We start from the raw sequence: 19,381 nt of genomic DNA on the forward strand, positions 1-19,381 counted from the left end.
AAGCGCTGGAGTTTATACCAGGAGGAGGTTGCGGACGGGAGAGTGCTGACAGCAGGCTTTGCTTAGTGAGAGGCCCTTAGCAAAACAACCCACTTCTCACCTCCATTTACCAAAGCCTGGATGTGGTTACCTCTTGGTGGAGATCCACTTTTTTTCCCTTGAAGATTTCCCAGATGCGAACGCGTGCATGTCCTGCCCTGCTACCCTCTCAGGTCCCAAACACGCTGGATTTCCTTACTACTGCCGCTCCCCTTCTGCAGAGCATACACAGCACATCCAAGGCATCCCAGAAGTGCTGGGTTTGCCGCACCTCTTCGAGACACAGCCTATCTACATATATTCAATGACCACGTCTGGGAAGTCTGGATGTGTTCAGCCTAGACATAATTTCCAGGCATGGAAAAGGGTGTGCTCAGAAACCTCAGACAGTTTCTAAGCCTACTCAAGACCTGCCAAAATCAGATGGTTTGTCCAGCCAAGGAAGTCCTGAAGATGGAGCACATCACTGGGAAACATCAGATTTGGAGGAAATTAAGGACATTCAGAAGACACTTCCAAATGTGCAGTATTTCTTGCATGACACACAGGGTCACTCTTGTCAACAAATATCCTATTTTAATATTTCATTAAACTTTCATGGTGTACTTTGAGTCCATGACATAGGCACAGTCAACAAACCTAAAAATCAATTAATCAGTTCCTAGGCAAATACCCACTGAGAGAGAGAGAAAGGCTCCCGTTAATTTCTCCAGACTTCAGGTCAAGCCCTGATTGTATAAAGATCAAAAGACCTGGAGATCAGCACTGAGCAAAGTCATCAGCAGTGGGATTTCCAAGGGCCACACTCAGTCCCTTGCAAGTAGATGAGCAAAAAAATATTGACCCAAGATTTTTTCGTTCCCCGTTTTTGCAATGAGGCAACTTAACTTTTTTTTTTTTTTTTAAAGAAAGGAAATGGTGAAAGAAGTTGTTTGCACTCTTCACGACAAGTGATAGTTTTCCTAGAGGCGTGTGTGTGCCTTGCACACACACATCTACACACACACATCACTCCTAAGTTCCTGAGAAGATGAGTGACAGCCAAATTGCCTTGCAGCCTTCAGTCTTTGCACATCTCCCCTGCCAGGTTTGCACCAAGAACAGGTGGCTTTCGCACCTAGCACATATTTCTCCTGGTTGAGTGTTAACAGTGAAATCAAATCCCTTCCTTTGACCCAGGAATTTTGATGGGAGAGGGAAGGGTGTCTTGTTTGAGGGGGTGTGGCACTTCTTTCCACAGGAACATTTATCATTTCTCTGTTGAAAAAGAGACCAATAACCCATACCCCGTGCCTGTTATTACCCTGTGAATTCAAAGGTGTCTCATTTTTAATGGTCCCTTAGCAATAATGCAGGCACCTCATCATTTATCATTTTCTGCTGACATCTTCCTTGATGCAGAAAGCTCCTGAATGGCACTTCTAAAAGAGGCTTCAACAGAAGGAGCCGTGAGGGGTCTTAGAGCTTTTCCTGTAGTCAAGCAAAGGGAAGACCTGAGGCATATTTAACGCCTTTGCGCAGGAAAGAGTGACAATATCAGACACCCTGTGTTTTCCTCTGTAGTCTATCATCTCCAATAGCACGCACAGCACAGGGGATGAAAATCCACCTCTGAGGGCCACATCTCCCTCTTCAGCAAGGGCAAGAGGGATGAGACACAGCGGCGTGGGCAGGCGAGTCCTGCTCCCACCTGCTTCCCGCATCCCGTGACCACATCGGAGCCAGCATGGCATGGAGATGCCCCTGCACAGGGAAGAACTGACCCAAATTACTTCCCCTCCCTCCCAAAGCAAAGCAGAAATGAAGGGGTGAATCACAGCTTTGACCTACAATTTGAAGCCTGCTTTTTTCCCAGGGCTTTGAGGAAATCTTGTGTTAAATCCATAACTGAGTCCTAAGGGAGACAAGCAAAACATCCTCTGACACAGCTGACCTCCTTTCTCTCTCTCTCTCTCTCTCTCTCTCTCTCTCTCTCTGAGATGTTGTTTTTCAAGGAAAGAAGCCAAAAATTCAGCTTAGGGAAATGAGCAGAGCTTGGCTGGATTGGTAGGGCTGAGCTGACTTTGGCCAGGCAGGCCCTGCATCCTAACCTGCTCCTATGCAAATCCCACCGCCACCACCACCAGTCTCGCTTTGGCAAGGCTGCTCTTTCCTCCTGTAGCCAGGTTTGTGCACATACAGTCTTGGCACAAATCCATTTGCAATGGCCTTAAATGACAACAGCTGATTTTCACGCTCACAACAGTAAATCTTCCATTTTCCCCTTGGAGGGTTTGGCAGTGCGATGTTGATTTTCTTCTCCAGACCTTTCCTGGCAAAGGTTTCCCTATCTCATAGCCTCATGTAAGCACAACGCTCTGTAATTACCAGGTCCGGAGTCTTTCATTCAAGTGCCTTCAAGGACTTTGAAGCATGAAGAATTTTGACTCGGGGGCCCCTGAGGCAAAAGCCCAAGGATTACTTTGCCCAATTTACTTATGAGTAAACTGAGGCACAGCAGAGAGGAACCTCTAATTTTCACGAGTCTGTTCATTCAGGGTTCCTCGTTTTCCACACTCCCAACTCAAAAATGCCCTAAAGGCTTCAGTATTCAGGGCTGCTGAGCAGCCAAATATTTGGCAGAAGGATTTTGCAGTGCTCCAGAAAGTCAACTTCATCATCTTCCAAACCACCCACTCAGAAAAAATCAGGGCATCCAAAACTGGTGGTTTGTTACACTCAGCTGATAACAGGGCGTGTTATTAATGAGCCCCAAATCTCAACCTTTCTGCACTTTCATTGAAGAGATATCTAGAGGGGAAAATAGGAAAGCAGGTAATACCTTCTCCCTCTTCTGCCGAGAGCTCAGTGTGTGGGCAAAGGGTGGGAGGAAGGGAGATATTTCCAAACAGTTTCACAGGAGGCTCAGTGCCTGCGCTTGCCAGGAGACAACTCTGTCGCAAGCAGCACGTAGGGCCATGAGCACCAAAACAGAACAAGCATGGCCTGGCTTCCAGCGGATCTGCATGCATGGCTGATTGCCCGCTTTAACCAAGTTCCACTAAGGCTCAGGCATGAACTCATCCCTTGTTTGTCCCCAAGGGTTCTGCACAGGGGATGGACTCTCTGTTGTGTGGTTTCTCCACTAATGTGTGGACACCAGTGACAGCTTTATCACCTACTCTGGGTACCAAGCAGCTGTCCCCAGTGTGGATCCTCAGGTCTCTACCCAGAAATGAGTGCTTGCTATATAACACCCACTGCTTTAGTGGGAATCACTAATGGTCTCCTCCTCTATCCTACCGCCACCTATTATCACAGTTTTAGGAAACTATCACCCTTTGGTCAGCGTTGACTGAAACCACCATATTCATTCAAAAGGTGCTAGGGGAAGGAGATGGAGGGGAAGGGCAAAGCCATTTAAACCTTTTCCTAGCAACTGTCTGAAGAAAAAGGAATAACTGTGTATTATCCACATATGCAGCCAGAGAAGTTACAGGAAAGAATCCATCAAAGAGGGAAAGGAGATTCAGATATTCAAGGAAGAGATTTCCAGGTTGACTTATGATTTTTCCTCCAGGATCTCATTGCAATAGGCACAGTGCAAACACACAGTGAGAGACAATTTCCGGCACTAGATATATTAAAATCTACGCTGCAGAGACAGAAGGAGTGTGGGAGGGAAAATGGGAGGGTTAGGAGAATTGAACTGACTCACCCCAGGTTACTTATCTGGTCAAGAATAGAGGCAGGGAGAAATAATCCAAGGCTCCAGAGTGTCAGTCCAACACTTCGTCCTTCAGACAAGGTTGCTCCTACCCACCCCTTTGATCTGTTCATAACACCAGGGAGCAAGGGCTGCCTCCTATCAAACTGAGAAACTAGGCAGCAGCCAAAGAGCAGCAAACAGAGAAATACCAAGAGAAGACCATCTGAGAATGCCAAATGCTTGTAAGAATAAAGTGTCTGTTGCCAGCAAAAAAATGATGGTGTCACACGCAGGCTGGACTAAATCAGCACGGTTTCTCAGCAGCCAGAGCTCTGCTCATTAAGCATCAGCAGGATCCACTCCATGTTATCAATCACTAGCACCAGGTAGAGCAGAGGGGAGCTGTGGGCTCAGTCAAGGCCATACCCCAATTAGGAGAGAACCAGCATGTGTCCCAAGCCAATGATCTGGATGTGTCGGGCAGGGAGAGAGAGGGGTGATAGAAAGAGAAAATAATGCCAAAATAGCGATGTAAATTAACTGCTGTGAGTAAAGGAAAAGAGAGGGGAATCCAGTGCTGGTAAAGGTGAATTAAACCTTCTGTATCCCTATGAACCCCTGAAAGAGTTAACAAAATATTAGGAAAAGGAGAACAGAGATTCTAATTTATGGAGAGGTTCAAAGGGCTTTTGATAAAGCCCTTCAGTAGAGTCTCTGAAGGAAATTTTATAATCATGGGGTTGGGAGATAAAGTGCTGTCATAGATTAAAAACTTGTTGAGACAGAAAACAGAGGAGAAGGAAATAAATGGCAAATGACCAGCATGGAAATAATTTAGGAGAGGTGTCCCCAGGATGAATTTGGAAAGTGGTTAACTGTAGTATGACTTTATGACTAATAGCAATTAGACCTGGTAGAATAATAAACAGAAGCATACTAAGAACATCGATCCTGCACCCATTGCCTGCATGTGCTGCAGAGAAGAGTCTGATCTAGAACAACCCATCAGTCTTTTTTGATTCCTTCAGGGGGAAAAAAAAAGTGTTATTATTTCCATTCATTCCATATAAAAGTAAGAACAGAAACATTTCAATAACACCTCTCTGTCCCCACACTCCCTCCCCGGGCAGACATTTCGAGAGCACACTGACAGAGAATACCTGGCACCGGGAAAGCGGAGGAGCAGGATTTTTTTGGCTTTCGATTGCAATAAAGTTTTCAGCGACTCCCTCCCCCTCACCTTTCCCTCCCTCTGCCGACTGCCTTTTCTGAGCTCGTACAGGCTGTGACCCACTCGCTGAGAAACACCCCTGGGAGAAAGCAAGCCCTGCGCTTCACTGGCAACGAAAAACTATTCAGTTAAGTTGAGTCTGGGTGAGAATGCTTGCAAATACCAGGGGGATCCAGGAGCATTATACAAAAGGGGGGAATAACAGCAGATAAAGCTGAGCAGAAGCTAGGTATTGGCCTAAACTGGACTTTCCTAAGCCAGTCCCCTGAGTTTGAAAGGGGTGAGAGAGAAGCGGTCTTGCCACCAGCTGCCTCTCAAGACCTGCTCCTGCTGCCCCTGGGGAGCTCCCCCAAGCCCTCGCCAGCCGGGGCCATCCCATGGCTTGGGCAAGGAGCCCTCCAGAGTTGAAAGGTGCTTCGCAAGGAGTGAGGATGGGGATTTACTTGGTGGCAGCTCGGCACCAAAGTGATTCCCCTGCCTGTTGAGAGATGCTGAGCTTCTGCAGGTGCCATGTGTGCACAGGGCACACGAAAAAACACAAGGACTGCCATGGCATTTGTTACCAAAATAGGTGTAGAAAAGGTGAGGGTGAAATGCCCTTTTCCTTTTCCCACTTCTCAGACACAGGAAAAACTTCAATACCTGGGATGCTTTCCACACACTGGCTGCCCCCCACATTGGCAACTCCACTTCAAGACACAGGCTTGGAAAAGATCCTTCACACCAAGTCCAGCCCCTTGTTATCCACGGGAAAAAAAAAAAAAGCAAAAAAAAAAAAGCAGTGTGGAGATGAACCAGATTGCATTGTACATTTCAACCAGCCTTTAATCAAGTCATGCGATCTCAGGACAATTTGGAAACAAATGAAAATTGATACATTTTAGGCATGCTGAGTGCAGGGAAGGGAAAGGCTGGATGCGGCTGCTGCATGGGCATGAAAGGCAGCATGGATGTTCACGGTGGGTCCAGGCCCTCCCGGTGCCCCTGGGGAAGAGCAAGGCAGCTGCTCTGAGCGAGAAGGTGCTTTGCATTTTAAAACAGCCGGACTCTGAGTAAGGGAACGGTTGCAGGAATATTGATTGCACAAGATGGCTGGTTGCCTGCCTTGTCTTTGTGAGTCTTTCTATCGTTTTTTTCCTTCCCAGCGCGCACACAACGCCAGCCTTTTTATGACAGAATGATTTTAGTGAGCCTAAACACAATGTGCCTTACAGCTGTAATTCTGGGACTCCTTGAGCATGAATCATATGATGCACAGAGCTGATAGTGGGGGCAGAGGCATTTGCTTCGTTTCCAGACAGAGGGATGGAGTCAGACTCCATCCGGCTGAACCAGTGCTACCACTGCTCCTGCACCTTTTTCCAAACACCACGTCAAAGCAGGGCCAGGTACCTGTATGAGCCCTGTTTACTGAAAACCACCCTCCTGAGCCGCAGTGTGTCTGAGGAATCAAAGCGCGGCGCTGCTGTCGAGAGCTCAAGGCATTCCAGTCCCTGGTCTCTTGCAAAATCTCATGACCTTGTGTAAGCAAGGCCACAAAATTCACTTGTTCGACTTCATTCTCAGACTTTCATTGAGTTTGACTCAGGGGAAAAAAAAAAACCAAAACATAAAGTATCAGAAATAAAAATAACACCAAAGGGAATGGAGTTTGCTGGGAGGGAAATCTGACTGCCCTTCCCTCCTGCCCGGATCTACATCTGTCGGGGACCCGGTGGCAGAGGCACTCTGAGCTGTCACTGCAAGCGATGGAAAGGCTCGCGGGCAGGATCATGCTGATCCCATGGAGATGGGCAGTGGGGGCTCTGCAGGGCACTAAGGGGAAGCAGTGATGGGCAAACTGGGGGTGACCGCAACTCACTGCTACACGGGCCCTCCCTTTGGCTGCAGCCAAGGGGCTGTGGTGGCAGGACCCTTAGTAGCAGCATTGGGTTTTAATTTTTTTTTAAATTTCCATCCATTCTTTTAGTCCTTTCTAAGCGTGTCAGATCTGAATCCATCTATCCAGACCTCTAGGAGAAAAAGCAGTAAAGAAAACCTTGGGACAGAGATCTGAGAGGCAGGGAAGGATCTAAGAGCTTGTACAGGTGCCTTCCTCCAAGAAGGACTGCACATTTCTCTGAGGCCCAGTGCACACTGGCATTGTTCCACTGATTTCAGAGAAACCATGCTACCTCTGGACCAGCTTAATTTTCCCTAAGCATATGCTCATGACTCTTTTTTCACTCACTTTGGTAGAAACCAGCACTGTCCCCACTGTTCTCCTGTTATACAATGCATCTCCAACACTTCGCTTACGTTTTATTTATGTAGCCTCACTCAAAAGGTCACTGGCACAAAAAATACACAATTTTTACTATTTGTAGGTCATAGGATTTCACAGGTATGAGTGTCCTTTTATAGCATAGAAGCAAACAGCTAAGAACATACTTTGATTACCCTTTAAAACTTGCAATAAAGGTGTTAAAAGGAAAGAGTGTTTTTACGTGCCATGTCAAGCTGTAATCTATATCTGACACGCACGCTCTTCCAGCAGAGTGCAGTTGTTTCAAGTCTGTCTCCAATTTTTTTTTTTTCCCCTAAGTAGCGCTTGTATAACCAGCAAAGGAAAAGCAGAAAAGCATATCTGTGGCTGGCTTTTTAAAGTAGCAATCCAATGTTGTTTTCTTCTGCCCCAAGGAGTTATGTATGACGCTGCTATTGCCTTCCCATGGGAGGTGATAAGAAAGTTTGGGCTCAAGTTACCAGCAGAAACACTGGGCTGGTGTTTCTGAACCTTTAGTGTCCTGCTAGTGAGGAGCAGCTGTACGCCTGATCCACAGCTCCAACACTCAGCTTGCTCCTGACCTGCAGCTCTGTATGTCCCTACATTGGAGCAGGACATGGGTCAAGCTGTGGGGTCTCTCAGCATGTGGGTCCTGCAAAGTGCCCAGCCTTGTCTCCAGCCCCATCTACAACACCGGAGGAGAATTAGGGGGCCTACAACTGGAATTAGAGGAGGCAAAGAACTAAGCAAGGCAGTGGGAAACACTTAGGAGATAAGCCTGGGCTTTGTCTTCCTTTCGCTGAGAGCTCTAGCAAGAGCAGGGCAAGGAAACAGAATACTTCTTTTTCCCTTTAGCTATCTGTCACGAAGTTGGGGGAGGAGGGCACTTAAATGCCATAAAACCATCCCCTAATCCCCGTCCCACTGGAGAGAGAGTTGTCAGGAGTGCCTGCCTTCCTGAGCCTGCTGACAGCCCGTGTGTGACACCTCCGAGACACAATTATCATTAGCCCAGATTCCCAAACGACTCCCAAAGTAGTCCCATCCCCGCATCCCATGCATCCTCCGTGCTCCTTGCCCTGATGCACTGCTCAAAGGCTGCCTGCAGCCTCTGCCAGCGATACCTCTGCTCTCTCACTAGTCTGGCTTAAAAGCCACAAGGCAAACGTGGTTCAACTCCTGATCAGCTTAAAAATAAACAAACGGCGACTCTCCTAAAACAGGAGAGCCCAAACAAATAATTATCACCTCCCCCTTGACTCTGGCTAGGAGGGCCACAGAGAGCCGGCTGCTCTTTCTGCTTCTGTGTGGTCTCCCTTACAGACACACTCCCTTATAGACAGGCGAACATAAAGGACTAAGTCACTGAAACTTAACGAGTTACTGCTCGTTAGCTGAACCACATTAACTGCTTGCGTGCATGCTCCCTACGGATAGTTGGGGCAAACTCATTTTATTTGTATCGGGAATGGGCTAGGACAGCATTTTCCAGCCTCAGAATCTAAAGCTGGTTTCTAAGAGGTTTGCAAAGGTAACTGGAAAACAAACCGCTTGTCACTGGGGTTAAACCACTAACTCAGGGATCCACACCCAGTGGGGAAAAAAAAAAAAGAAGTGTTAGAGGGCTGGCAGAGATAAAAATCACTGGGCCAGGAGCATGCATTCAGCTGGTTAACACAGTCCCGCTGATAAGTGGTAACTCATGATCTTTAATTGCACGCAACTACCTGTCCGTGCTTCTATTCCCCTGGTGTGAGGAGTGCCTTGAGACTGCAGCAGCCTCTCTCTGCTCTACATACAGTGCAAGGGTACCCAAAGGGAAAAGAAATAAATGAGCAAGCAATTAATATGCCCATTTCAGAGGGAAGTTTCTATATTGTTGGAACCTCCAAAGATGGAGGGTTTGCCTACTCTGGAGAAAAACTGTGCTCCGGCTATAATCTATCTCTTTCAGAGCGCTGCAAACCGTGATGCTTTCAAAGCATTTTAGAAGTGCAACAAATATTTTTAGGAAGAGGAAAGGCAGAAGTTACACGAGGTGAAAAGGGAAAGAGGAGGCTCTGCTCCGGGTGACTTCCCATGTGGGATGGGGTAAGAGAGCCCCATGGACAGTTAGTGCCGAGCAGCTGACAGGCTGCGGCTTGTTGGTGTGGCCCTGCCCCTGTGTCAGCAGAGCTGTAGCCAGATAATTATACTTCTCTCTCTCTCTCTGGACATTTGCACAGAGGCAAAGCTCGAGGCGCAAACCTAAAGCAAATTGCATGGTGACATCTGTGTGCTAATAAGATGCCTCTGCGTTTGAAAGCGTGAGAAATAAGCTGGCTGGGCTCTAAGGAGGCAGGAGGATGCACGGATGACAAATGCCGTCCCCGTTCATCCTAGGGGTATGGGTGTCCCTGCTCAGGAAGGGTTTCAACCTAGGATAACCCGTTCTCTGTCAAGGCCTTCCTTCTCCATCTCCTGCCAGTGAACTCAGGGCTGGAGCCTCTCAAGATGCAGCTCATGGGGGTCTTAGATGGAAGACCAGGATTTTGGCACAGGACTGCCAGCTTCAGCAGTGCTGCTTGAGACAGGCTTCTGCCGAGGGGATTTGTTTTTACAAACAGGTTTTCTCTCCATCAGCAAAGCTTTTGGAGAAGCAGATTATTTAGGAATATTTGAAACCTTTAGATTGATGACTTTTTTTTTTGCGTAGCCTAACTTGTTTGGGATCTCTCATCTTCTGTAAAATACTAGTTTTATTTCAGGGTGGAAATTTCATATGAAATCCAAATGTACTTTATGTTTCATTTCTGTTGCCAGCTCTTTTCTTTTTAATAACTTCTGAGATCAACGAAGCAAGGAAGTTTTTAGAGAATGTTTTGTACAATCTGTCCAGATGTTCAAATACCAATATAGAAATATTCCAAGAAGGCCCTCTCTTCTTTCATTACAAGACATATATTTGCTATCATATTATTGACAGATAACCCCCTTTAGTGATCAGCAGAAGTAAGCATAAATTTTTATTTGTATTTTTGTAAATCTTTCTCTATGCCATCTATATAATGAACTCATCCCAAACAGCATCTTCAACTGTTGCCGCACTATCATTTATACTGCTGGGCTAATAATTTAATTTTCATTGGGGGCAGAGGAGGAAGATGGAAGGAAAGAGATGATTTTACTAAATTGCTTCACTTTGGATAATGTTCATCCTCTGGCCACTTCTGATTTATTGACATTTCCAGTTTTTTAGAAATTAATTCCCTTATTTGAAAGAAAGAAAAATACCCTGTCTGGCTGCAAAGGGAGCCCAAGACTGCAGGGTATTCAACAAGGTGTGACCAAGAAGGGTCAGTAAGGCACCTCCTGCACACAGGTTTAGGGCCAGCAGCCACCTGCCTCACCCTGCAGCTCCTTGTCTGGGGCTGAGGGGCAGGAGCAGCGGCAGCCCCACCGCCAATGGGCAGGTAGGCAGGGCAGGGCAGGGCAGGGTAAGGCAGAGCCCCGGGCCAAGAAGCAGGTTTCTCCTTTTCTCATCCCCCCAGGAAGAGCCAGGAGCACCCTGCAGGATTGCCCTGGGGCTCAGGGGAAAGGTCCCTCTGCTGGTGTGGGGAGCGTTCAGCAGCAATATTGGGGCTGCCAGGAGGGGGGACACCCCAAACCTCCTGAAAACCCAGGCTGTCCCACTCAACCCCCCTCCTCAGACACCCAAGGTAGGGTGCTAGGAGCCGCCCGCCCCCTCCCTCCCCTGGGGCTCTCCTTGAGCAGGCGCTGCTGTCCCTGGGACGTGGGGAGCAGGCAGGTCCTGCACTGCCCTCGGCCTGCTGCAGGCTCTGGGGGAAAAGGAGAAGAGAGAAAAACCCAACCTAGGTGCCATTAAAGTTAATTGTTTTTATTGCTGGTTTAACAGTGTCTTGTAAATCTTTTTACGACCCAGCCCAGGAACACCAGCGAGGACTAAACTGGAGCTGGAGCAGGATGAGTAAGAGAGTCAGGACAGGGGAAGAGCAGCTCTTGCTCTGGGCTCCCCCCCGGTGCCCATCGGGCTAGAGAATTCTGAAGTTTGGGGTCATGATGCCCAGAACAGACTCTTGGTGGCGCAGAAATGGGATGGAGTAAACCCCAAAATATTCCACATCCTTTCCCCACCCAGACAAGACCTGAACCTCCCTCTAGGCACGGCAGGAGGCTTGGCTGGGCCCATCAAAGTTTGTTTGCTCCTGGCAGAAAGGCTGCAGGAACCCACGCGTGTCCCGCGGCTCATGGGGACGCCGCCTGCCACTGACACGAAGGAGGAGCGGGGGCACCTCGCTAAGGTCCTGTCAGGCACGGGAAAACCCCTTTGATCTTGTGTACTTGCAAGGAGAAAGCTAATCCCATGTTGTGATATAAGTACCAGATGCTTCTTGGAAGAATTATACTGGGGCACAGGGTTAATGCTCCAGCTTTTCTTTAAAGTGTCCTGTGGATTATTCCCCGATTAAAAGGATTGTTCCCCAAACGGCTGGAGTGTCAGCCCGGCTGTTATTGTTGTTGTTGATACATGGAGCAGGAGAAAGGACATGGGGGGAACAGGGTGTTGGGATTTATTTCCTGCCACAATAACCTTTTGTCCCCCCTTTGCCCGACCCCTTTCTCCCTTACGAGATCACCGGGGGTGGGTTGGCCACTGCCGGAGCTGCTCGCCCAGGAGGGGAGGGAGGGAGGGAGGGAGGGAAGCTGGGGAAAAGGGTGCTGAGAGGGGTTTTTTACATTTGTTTTCCCCTGCCTGTGAATGAACCTGTGAAACCGGGGAGGCACAGGGCAGGTAAAGGGGCTTAGCCCTCGCGTAACGGTGCACCCCACTCCGAGCCCCAGATCCTCCCCGCTCAGCACAGGGGACACGGGGGAAACGCAGGGAAAGAGAAGAGGAAATATTTTGCCTCTTTCCGCTCCCGCTGCCGAAGGCCAGAGAAGCTGCAGGTCCTCCCCTCGCGGGGAGCCGCCCGTGAGCGCATCCAGCCGCTCCGCGCCCGCGGAGAGGCTCGTCCCATCCCGAGCCAACCGCGGAGCACCCGCAGCAATCTTCCTTAACCCCCATTCCGTTATTGTTGGTTTTTTTTTGGTTTTTGTTTTGTTTTGTTGTTGAGTCCCAACCCCAGTCAGAACCTCACCCATCCACCCACCACCCCTGTCACTTCGACTCGAGCACCCTTCGAGCCTTCGCTTCCAGCCCCGGGACGCCCAGGAGCCGTCACAGTTGTGCGGGGTGTGTGTGTGGGGGGGATAGGGGTGGTGGTGGTGTGGGGGGTGTGTGTGTGGGGGGGTGTGTGTGTCCCTGGGCTGGGGAGAAGCTGGCAGCGGGCTCGGTGCTGGCCTCGGCCGGAGGACGATGGGCTCCATCCGGCACTGCCAGCCGGGCCCCCCCCGGCCTCCCCCGGCTGCACCGGTCGCCCCGTTAATCTCAGTTTAACCCACGCCTCCCCCCGACGAGAAAAGGTCTGGGACCGGTGATGTTGTAAATGTGTAAAACCAGGACGGCGCCCGCCTGGAAGGGCGGAACAGCATCTTCCCAAGAGCAGAGTGAAAGCAGCAGCAGCTCTGAGGAGGCACAAGCACAGCACCTTCCCCACACCCTCCCTATCTCACCTCGGTGAAGGGGCTCCGAGAGTCCCCTCCTACCCTTCTCCCCAAATCCCCCTCCGGTATGGGGGGGTGTCAGCAGAAGAGCCGCCATCTCCGCGTTAGGGAGCATCACACCTCGAGTTCCTCGGAGACGTAAAGGAACTCGCCCTCCCCGAGGCAGTGAGAGGAGCGCTGCGGGGCCGCCTGAGCTCCGTGTCTGCCGGGGGGCTCTGCCCCCCACCCCCGGTCCCTTGTTCCCCTATAACCAGAGCTCCCCCCCTTGGGGGGTTCTCCCCTTCGACTACGGCCCTCCCTGATGAATAAGGGGTTGGTGCCCCTTGGTTCTCAGCTCCCTTCCAAGGGGGGGTGTGTGTGTTTCACCACCCCGAGCCGCGTGTCCTGCCCCCCCATGAGCCCACCCACCCGCGGGCAGGCAGCGCCGGGGCTGCCCCACAGCCACAGAGCGCTCCTGTTCCTCCTTACAGGGCGGGAGGTTTCCCCGCAAAACCGCCCAGACGTTCTCAGCGGCCTGAAAACACCCCACCGTGCGCCCCTTCCCCGCGGAGCGGAGCGTAACCCCCGCGCCGCGCTGCGCGGGGGCCGGGCGGCCCCGGTTCTGCCTCCCCTCCGCTGGCAGCGGTCAAGAGCTCGGCAGCGGGGTCCCACCGCCCGCGGGGGGTGTCCGGGACCGGGCAGGGCCCTTCTCTACCCCCGGCTGCCCCCAGCTCACCCAGCCCTGAGCTCCGCGGGGCTCCGCGCCTGGCCGCGCAGGGCCTGCTGCTCGTAAGCACCGGCCTTCGGCCCGATTGTTCTACAGGATGATCGCTCCTCTGCCCCGCTCCTCGCCGCGGCAAGCGCCCCTGCGGAGCGGCGCGGTGTTCGCTCCCGGCGGCCCGGGGGCAGCGGCCGCGGGCTGGGGCCGCTCCGGGGCCTCTCCCCGGGGATGTTCCCAGAGCGCGGCGCGCCGGGGACCGGCTGCCCCGGGAGCGGCGGCGGCTCCGCCCGCGGCCCCTCCGCGGGGAGCCCCCGGCGATGCAACCCCCGGCCCCTGCCAGCCCCCAGACTCCCGGCCTAGTAAGTCCCAGCTGCCAGTTTGCTCCCGAAACTCGTTCCATCTACATCAGTATTTTCGCGTCCTCTAAGCGCCCAGGGCGAGCACACCCCACAGCCCCCCCCTCATCCGCATTAGTCTTTATAACAATGTTTTATGGATTAAGCACTATAGAGACTCGTACAGGCAAACACAGAGAGACCCGCAGCGGGCACCCGAGTGACAGGTCACCCCGTTTTTGCGCTTGCGCTGCCTGCACTAATTCCTGCCTGTGTGCAGGCAGCGGATCTGCTATCTGCCTCAGCATCCCCCGCATCCCCTCCTTCATGCTTTCACAGCCTTTGCTCTCTGCCTTTTTGGGGAGATCGGGGCGTTTATAGCTATGTAAAAACATCAACCAGGGAACGGGGAGGCACAACAGAACCGGCAAAAAGAGGGGGAAAAATACCAAGGCCTGATGAAAACCGGGAACCCCCCTAATCCATCCTTGTGGAGACCTTCAAAGCAAGCTATTTCTCCTCGAGTTGAGCACAGAAGAGACATTTTTTCCACATTAAGTGTTGGGAAGGCAAAACCAGGGTCCATAACTGGGAAATTATAAAAGGAAGTAAATCCATCAAAGCAAATGCAATTGGGAATACAATTAGGCAGAGGGCTGGAAGGACACAAAAGGAGAGAGGATGGAGGGAGATCTGCCGCTGAGTGACAATACGCAGGCTGCGCGGGGGAAAAACCCCCAGCAAATGCGATTTTGTAGGAGGCTCTGGGCAAGGAATAAAATCGATAGGAACCCAGGGCGGCGTGCAGGAGGTGGGCAGTGCGGGCTGCGACGCTCTCCCCATCCCAAGGGTTGGGTGTTTGTTTGTTTTTTTTTTTTTTTTTTTTTTTTTTTTTCCTGAGGAAGGCACTTTGGTTTGTAAGACAAAACCAGCTTTCTTTTTTTTTGGTGCGAAGGGGTGATGCCGGCGGTGGGGTGGAAGCTCCGGGCAGCGAGACAGCGCTGGGGACACGGGGACGGGGGGGACAGAGCCCCCGCACCCCTCTCAGCCCGCAACCCCGCGGGGCGGGGTGGGAAACGGGAGAAAAGTGCCACCCTGGCAGCCCAAAATTCAGCGTTTCCACCCCAGAACCCCCTTGGCCAGGACTGCCCCACTCCTCCTTCCCCAGGCATTAAGGAAAAGCGTGGGCTTGGCCCCAGTCCCTCCTGCCCGCTGGTACGCGAAGGGCTCCGGGCACCGGAGCGGGAATTTCGGTTGTAAAGGAAGCAAGGAGGAATTAAAACTATCCAAACTCTCCAGGCAACGCTTATCCCGCTTTTCCCTGCTTTGGTGTTTTTTTTTTTTGTTTGTTTTTTTTTTTTTTTTTTGTTTGTTTTTGTTTTTGTTTTTTTTCGGGGCGAGAGACAGGAAGGGCTGGATGGACCGTACTTAGAAAAGTGAGAAGCTTTTATGCGCTGTCATTAAAAAAAAAAAAAAAATCCGAATTTTCTTTTGTTTGTAATACAATCCATAGACCAGCTCTGGAAACTTAAGGAAACTACTTATATACCTACGTGTACCTATTTATGCAGCCTCTAATTAACACATATACACGCGCAGAGCCTTACATGACATTTATTGTTCTGATCTTTCTTAAAAACAATAGAACTCCCGTCAGAATTTCCTATTCCCTGGGCTTCCACTCATCATCGTTTCCACTGGGGGGGAAAAACGTGTCAGGATAATCAGCGATTTTCAGCAGCAGTGATTTTTTTTCGATTGAGGGTTAAAAAAAACCGGAAAACGAGCAAAGGTAGTATAAACACGCAATTACATTACAAGAGTTTTTGCACAAATGAACTTAATGAGTAAAAAAATATAATTTGTAGTTAAAAGGTTTGCCCCTTCACTGAACCAGATTAACAGTATTTGTTTCTTTTCTAACTACACAAAACTGCGGTAATGAAAAATAATCTTGACATCCTTTAACTTCCTTAAGGTATCTTTCCCCCGCAGACGCTCTGAAAGCTATTAAAGAGATGAGACGAGGTTGTATTGAACTGTTCCAACATTCGCTTTAATCAAAATTAGATGGAATCGCTTAAAATAATAATTAAAGAAAGCTCCCATTTTTAAAAAAAATAATAAATTAATTAGTTCCTAGCATCAGCAAACTTCAGCATTACCAGCCCGCTTCCCTCCAGTCTTCCCAGCGCCAGGAGCTGGAGACAGACACCGAATATTTGGCGGCTACAAAGGCTTTAACCCCCTTTAATAAGAACACGCTGGGACCTCGGCGTTCCCTCGCTTCCACATTCCGTTGGCTCCGGAGCCGCTGCCCGGTCCCAGCCCCGAGGGGCGGTGGCACCCCCGTCTCAGCACGGTCCCCCCCTTCCCGCGGGCGACATCAGATTAAGCGAAAGTGATTTTAGCTCCTTGTAGGAAATAAATCTGACATACCGCCGCTGTCATGGGACTCGGACAAGATAAGGGAGTAGCCTGTACCACAGCATCCCGGAGAGTCATGTCAACAGCTCGCCCCCTCCGGAGGGGACCAGGGAGGCTGGGGGGGGAGCTGGACCACAACCCCCCTTGCTCAGCTCACAGGAGTTTGGGCAAGTTTTCTTCAAACCCCAAGTTTTTGTGAAGCTGCCAGGGGAGCTCGGGATGGACCTGGACTGCTCCGCGTGCAGTGTAACAGTAGAGTTTATATTATACCGCCGATCAGGAATAAAACTACCGAGCACAGCATTGGAACCAGATGCGGCGGGGCAGCGCGCCCGCGGCCGCCGGGAACCCCCCGCTCCTCCGGGAGGGGCCGCGGAGACCCTCCGATGGGGCAAACCTGGGTGCCCACGCGAGGCAAGGACAGCCACCCGCAAACCGGTTGCCTACGATTTGGGGGGTGGGGTGGGGGTGGGTGAGTGGGGAGGAGCAACAGTGGAAACTCCTTTCTGGAAAACAAAGAAAACAAACCCAAAAGAAAAAAAAAATTAGAAACAAACGAACACAAAAATAAACAAACAAAAAAGAAACCCAGAAAGTAAAAAAAAAAAAAAAAAAAAAACAGAAAGAAAAAAAGAAAAAAGAAACAAGAAAAAAGGAGAAGAGAAAAAACAAAAAAGTACCAAAACCCAACCCCCAGTCCTTAGAAACACCCGGATCGAGCCGCCCAGTCCTCCCAGCCCTCTCTGTAATCCAGGAGGTGAAGCTCAAGGAAATAAAAGGCGAGATCAAAAATAAAACACCCCTCCCACCCCCCTCTGTTAACTCCCGGCCAAGGCTTGGCAGGCTGGGGAAGGCGTAAAAGCCGTGAGCGAAAGGTGGACAGCGGGTGTGAAGCGCAGTTCGGGGGCCGGGAGCACTGCCCCCCCGGCCCTGGGTGCCTAATCCCGGTGGCCTCCCCCCCCTTCCCTCCTCCAGATCCGTTTTCTCCAAGGAAAGTCACAAGGTAACCACGGCTGGCTGTAACCTAAGAACTGAGGATGGCTGGGAGATTATTTTTACATTAAGAGCTGCCCAAAGATGCAAACGTGCCTTGTGATGAGTTTTGTACTTTGGGGTTGGATCGAGGCATGTGTAGTCATCTCCTGCTAAACGTCCTACCCCTGAGATGGTGCTCACACACACACACACACACACACACATGCACGCCCTCAGTGCTTGGTACGATCCCCAAGGCATGTGTACCCGGACAGAGTACCCAAGGTATAAAAAGAAATTTAAGCTTCTGCTCTGAAACCGATCTCCCTTCCCCTGGATCACACTTTTGATCTAATTTGTTTCTCTGTCCAAATGACTTGGCTCAGCCTTCTCCCTGAAAATTCGGTGTACAGTTGACATCAATCATGTCTCAGTCTAGGGAGGGATAAGGATAGAATATCAGAGAGGTGACCATGCATGCCACATGATTCAAATCATCTTAGCATTGATTAATTGGGTTCAATCTGAGTTTCAGAATCATAACAACTGTTGTTCCCCTTCACATAACATCAACAGGGCCTTTAAAGCAGAGTATCCATTTACTCCAAGGCATGTGATGCATTAAGACCATCATCTTCTATTAAACCTTAAAGGCTGGATGAATTTTAGACAAACTCAATTAGCTCAAGACGGTTCTGCAGTGATTAGACATTGTTACCCCTTCCCCTTCATCAGGGATTTTTCTACCCCCTCTACTTTTTAATAGAAAGGACAAAGTATTTTGACATATGGAAGATGCATGCCTGCCTTGAGCCTATCCTGTCACTGCCCTGACCGTGCAGGTAACCTGCTTAAATGAAGGCAAATCCCCTCTAAAACTAGTATAGGAAATATCTCATAAAAGCATGGCCTACTTTCCTCTGGATTTAAAGAAAAACTCTTTGGATACCCAAGAGCTGGGGCATGAAGCTGTTATCAGGAGGAAGCAGAAGACAGAAAACAGTGTGTTACTGAGTTGGCCTCGAGAAGATTTTACCTTGCGCTCAGAAAAAAGAAAGAGCCAGGCAGGACTCTAGGCCCTTATAAATGAGGTTATTCCTGCCCCTACACCCAGTAATAATAATAATAATAATAATTAATAACCCAAGTTGTGCTTGGGCTCATCAATTAACTACAGCTAAAACAGGACAGAAATACTGTCTGGGTGGATGAGGGGTGAGCAGGGTTTGAGATGGAGACTACTTCTGCAATTCAGGTTTCCATATGTTAAGAAAGATGAGCCATATTTGTGTGTGTTTGATTCTTATCTACCAGCTGGGATCACTCATCCGGGTTGTAACTGAAATAATAATGATTAAAGAAAAGCATGCCTGCCTTGTAATGTTGCAAGTATGGGCCTCCACATCACATATATTCAGCCTCGATTGAGGAATGACCTATCACAAACGCAGCCTTGAGCAATCAGAGGAACATCATTTCTAATTACTGTTTTGCAAGCTGAAACCCTATTAAGTACTTCCCTGTTGTGCCTATTATGACTGGTTCTACACTTAAAACAAAAGCATCCTTTTTTTTTTTTTTTTTTTTTTTTTAATCGTTCCACTTTGCGTGGGAGCAATATCATTGTGATTCAGCTCAGGGATTGCTTTTATTTTCTATTTACTTCTTAAGAAAAGCTTGGAGGCTCAGGTTGCAGAGGTTGAGAGAGATGAGTGATGCTCCTTGTAGCGGGGACAACCTAAGAACTGTGTTTAAATCAATCCCCTGATTTAAGGCACAAGTATTTTCTAGTAGATAAATTCCACAAACCAACTTTTCGGAGAGTTTTAAGACAAGTTTATTTTAAAGCTTTATCTGCACAAATTGCCCTGCTACGAGTATGCCAGCGATGAAGATGGATATATGATTTTCACTTGATATCAGTGGATATCCTAGAGCAAAACATATGAAACACAGCAGGGCCTTGTTGGGAAGAGCGCTGGGGATCACACTGCCCTTCAGAGTGCCCAACCATCACTCTGCTAACATCATCTTGAGCTGTACGGCTGATTTCTGGTCTTGGCTGATTTTACCACTAGAAACAGTGCAGTGGAGAATAAAACAAACCCCAAAGAAA

The sequence above is a fragment of the Athene noctua genome, chromosome 17 (assembly GCF_965140245.1).
Source record: "Athene noctua chromosome 17, bAthNoc1.hap1.1, whole genome shotgun sequence".
NCBI lineage: Eukaryota > Metazoa > Chordata > Aves > Strigiformes > Strigidae > Athene > Athene noctua.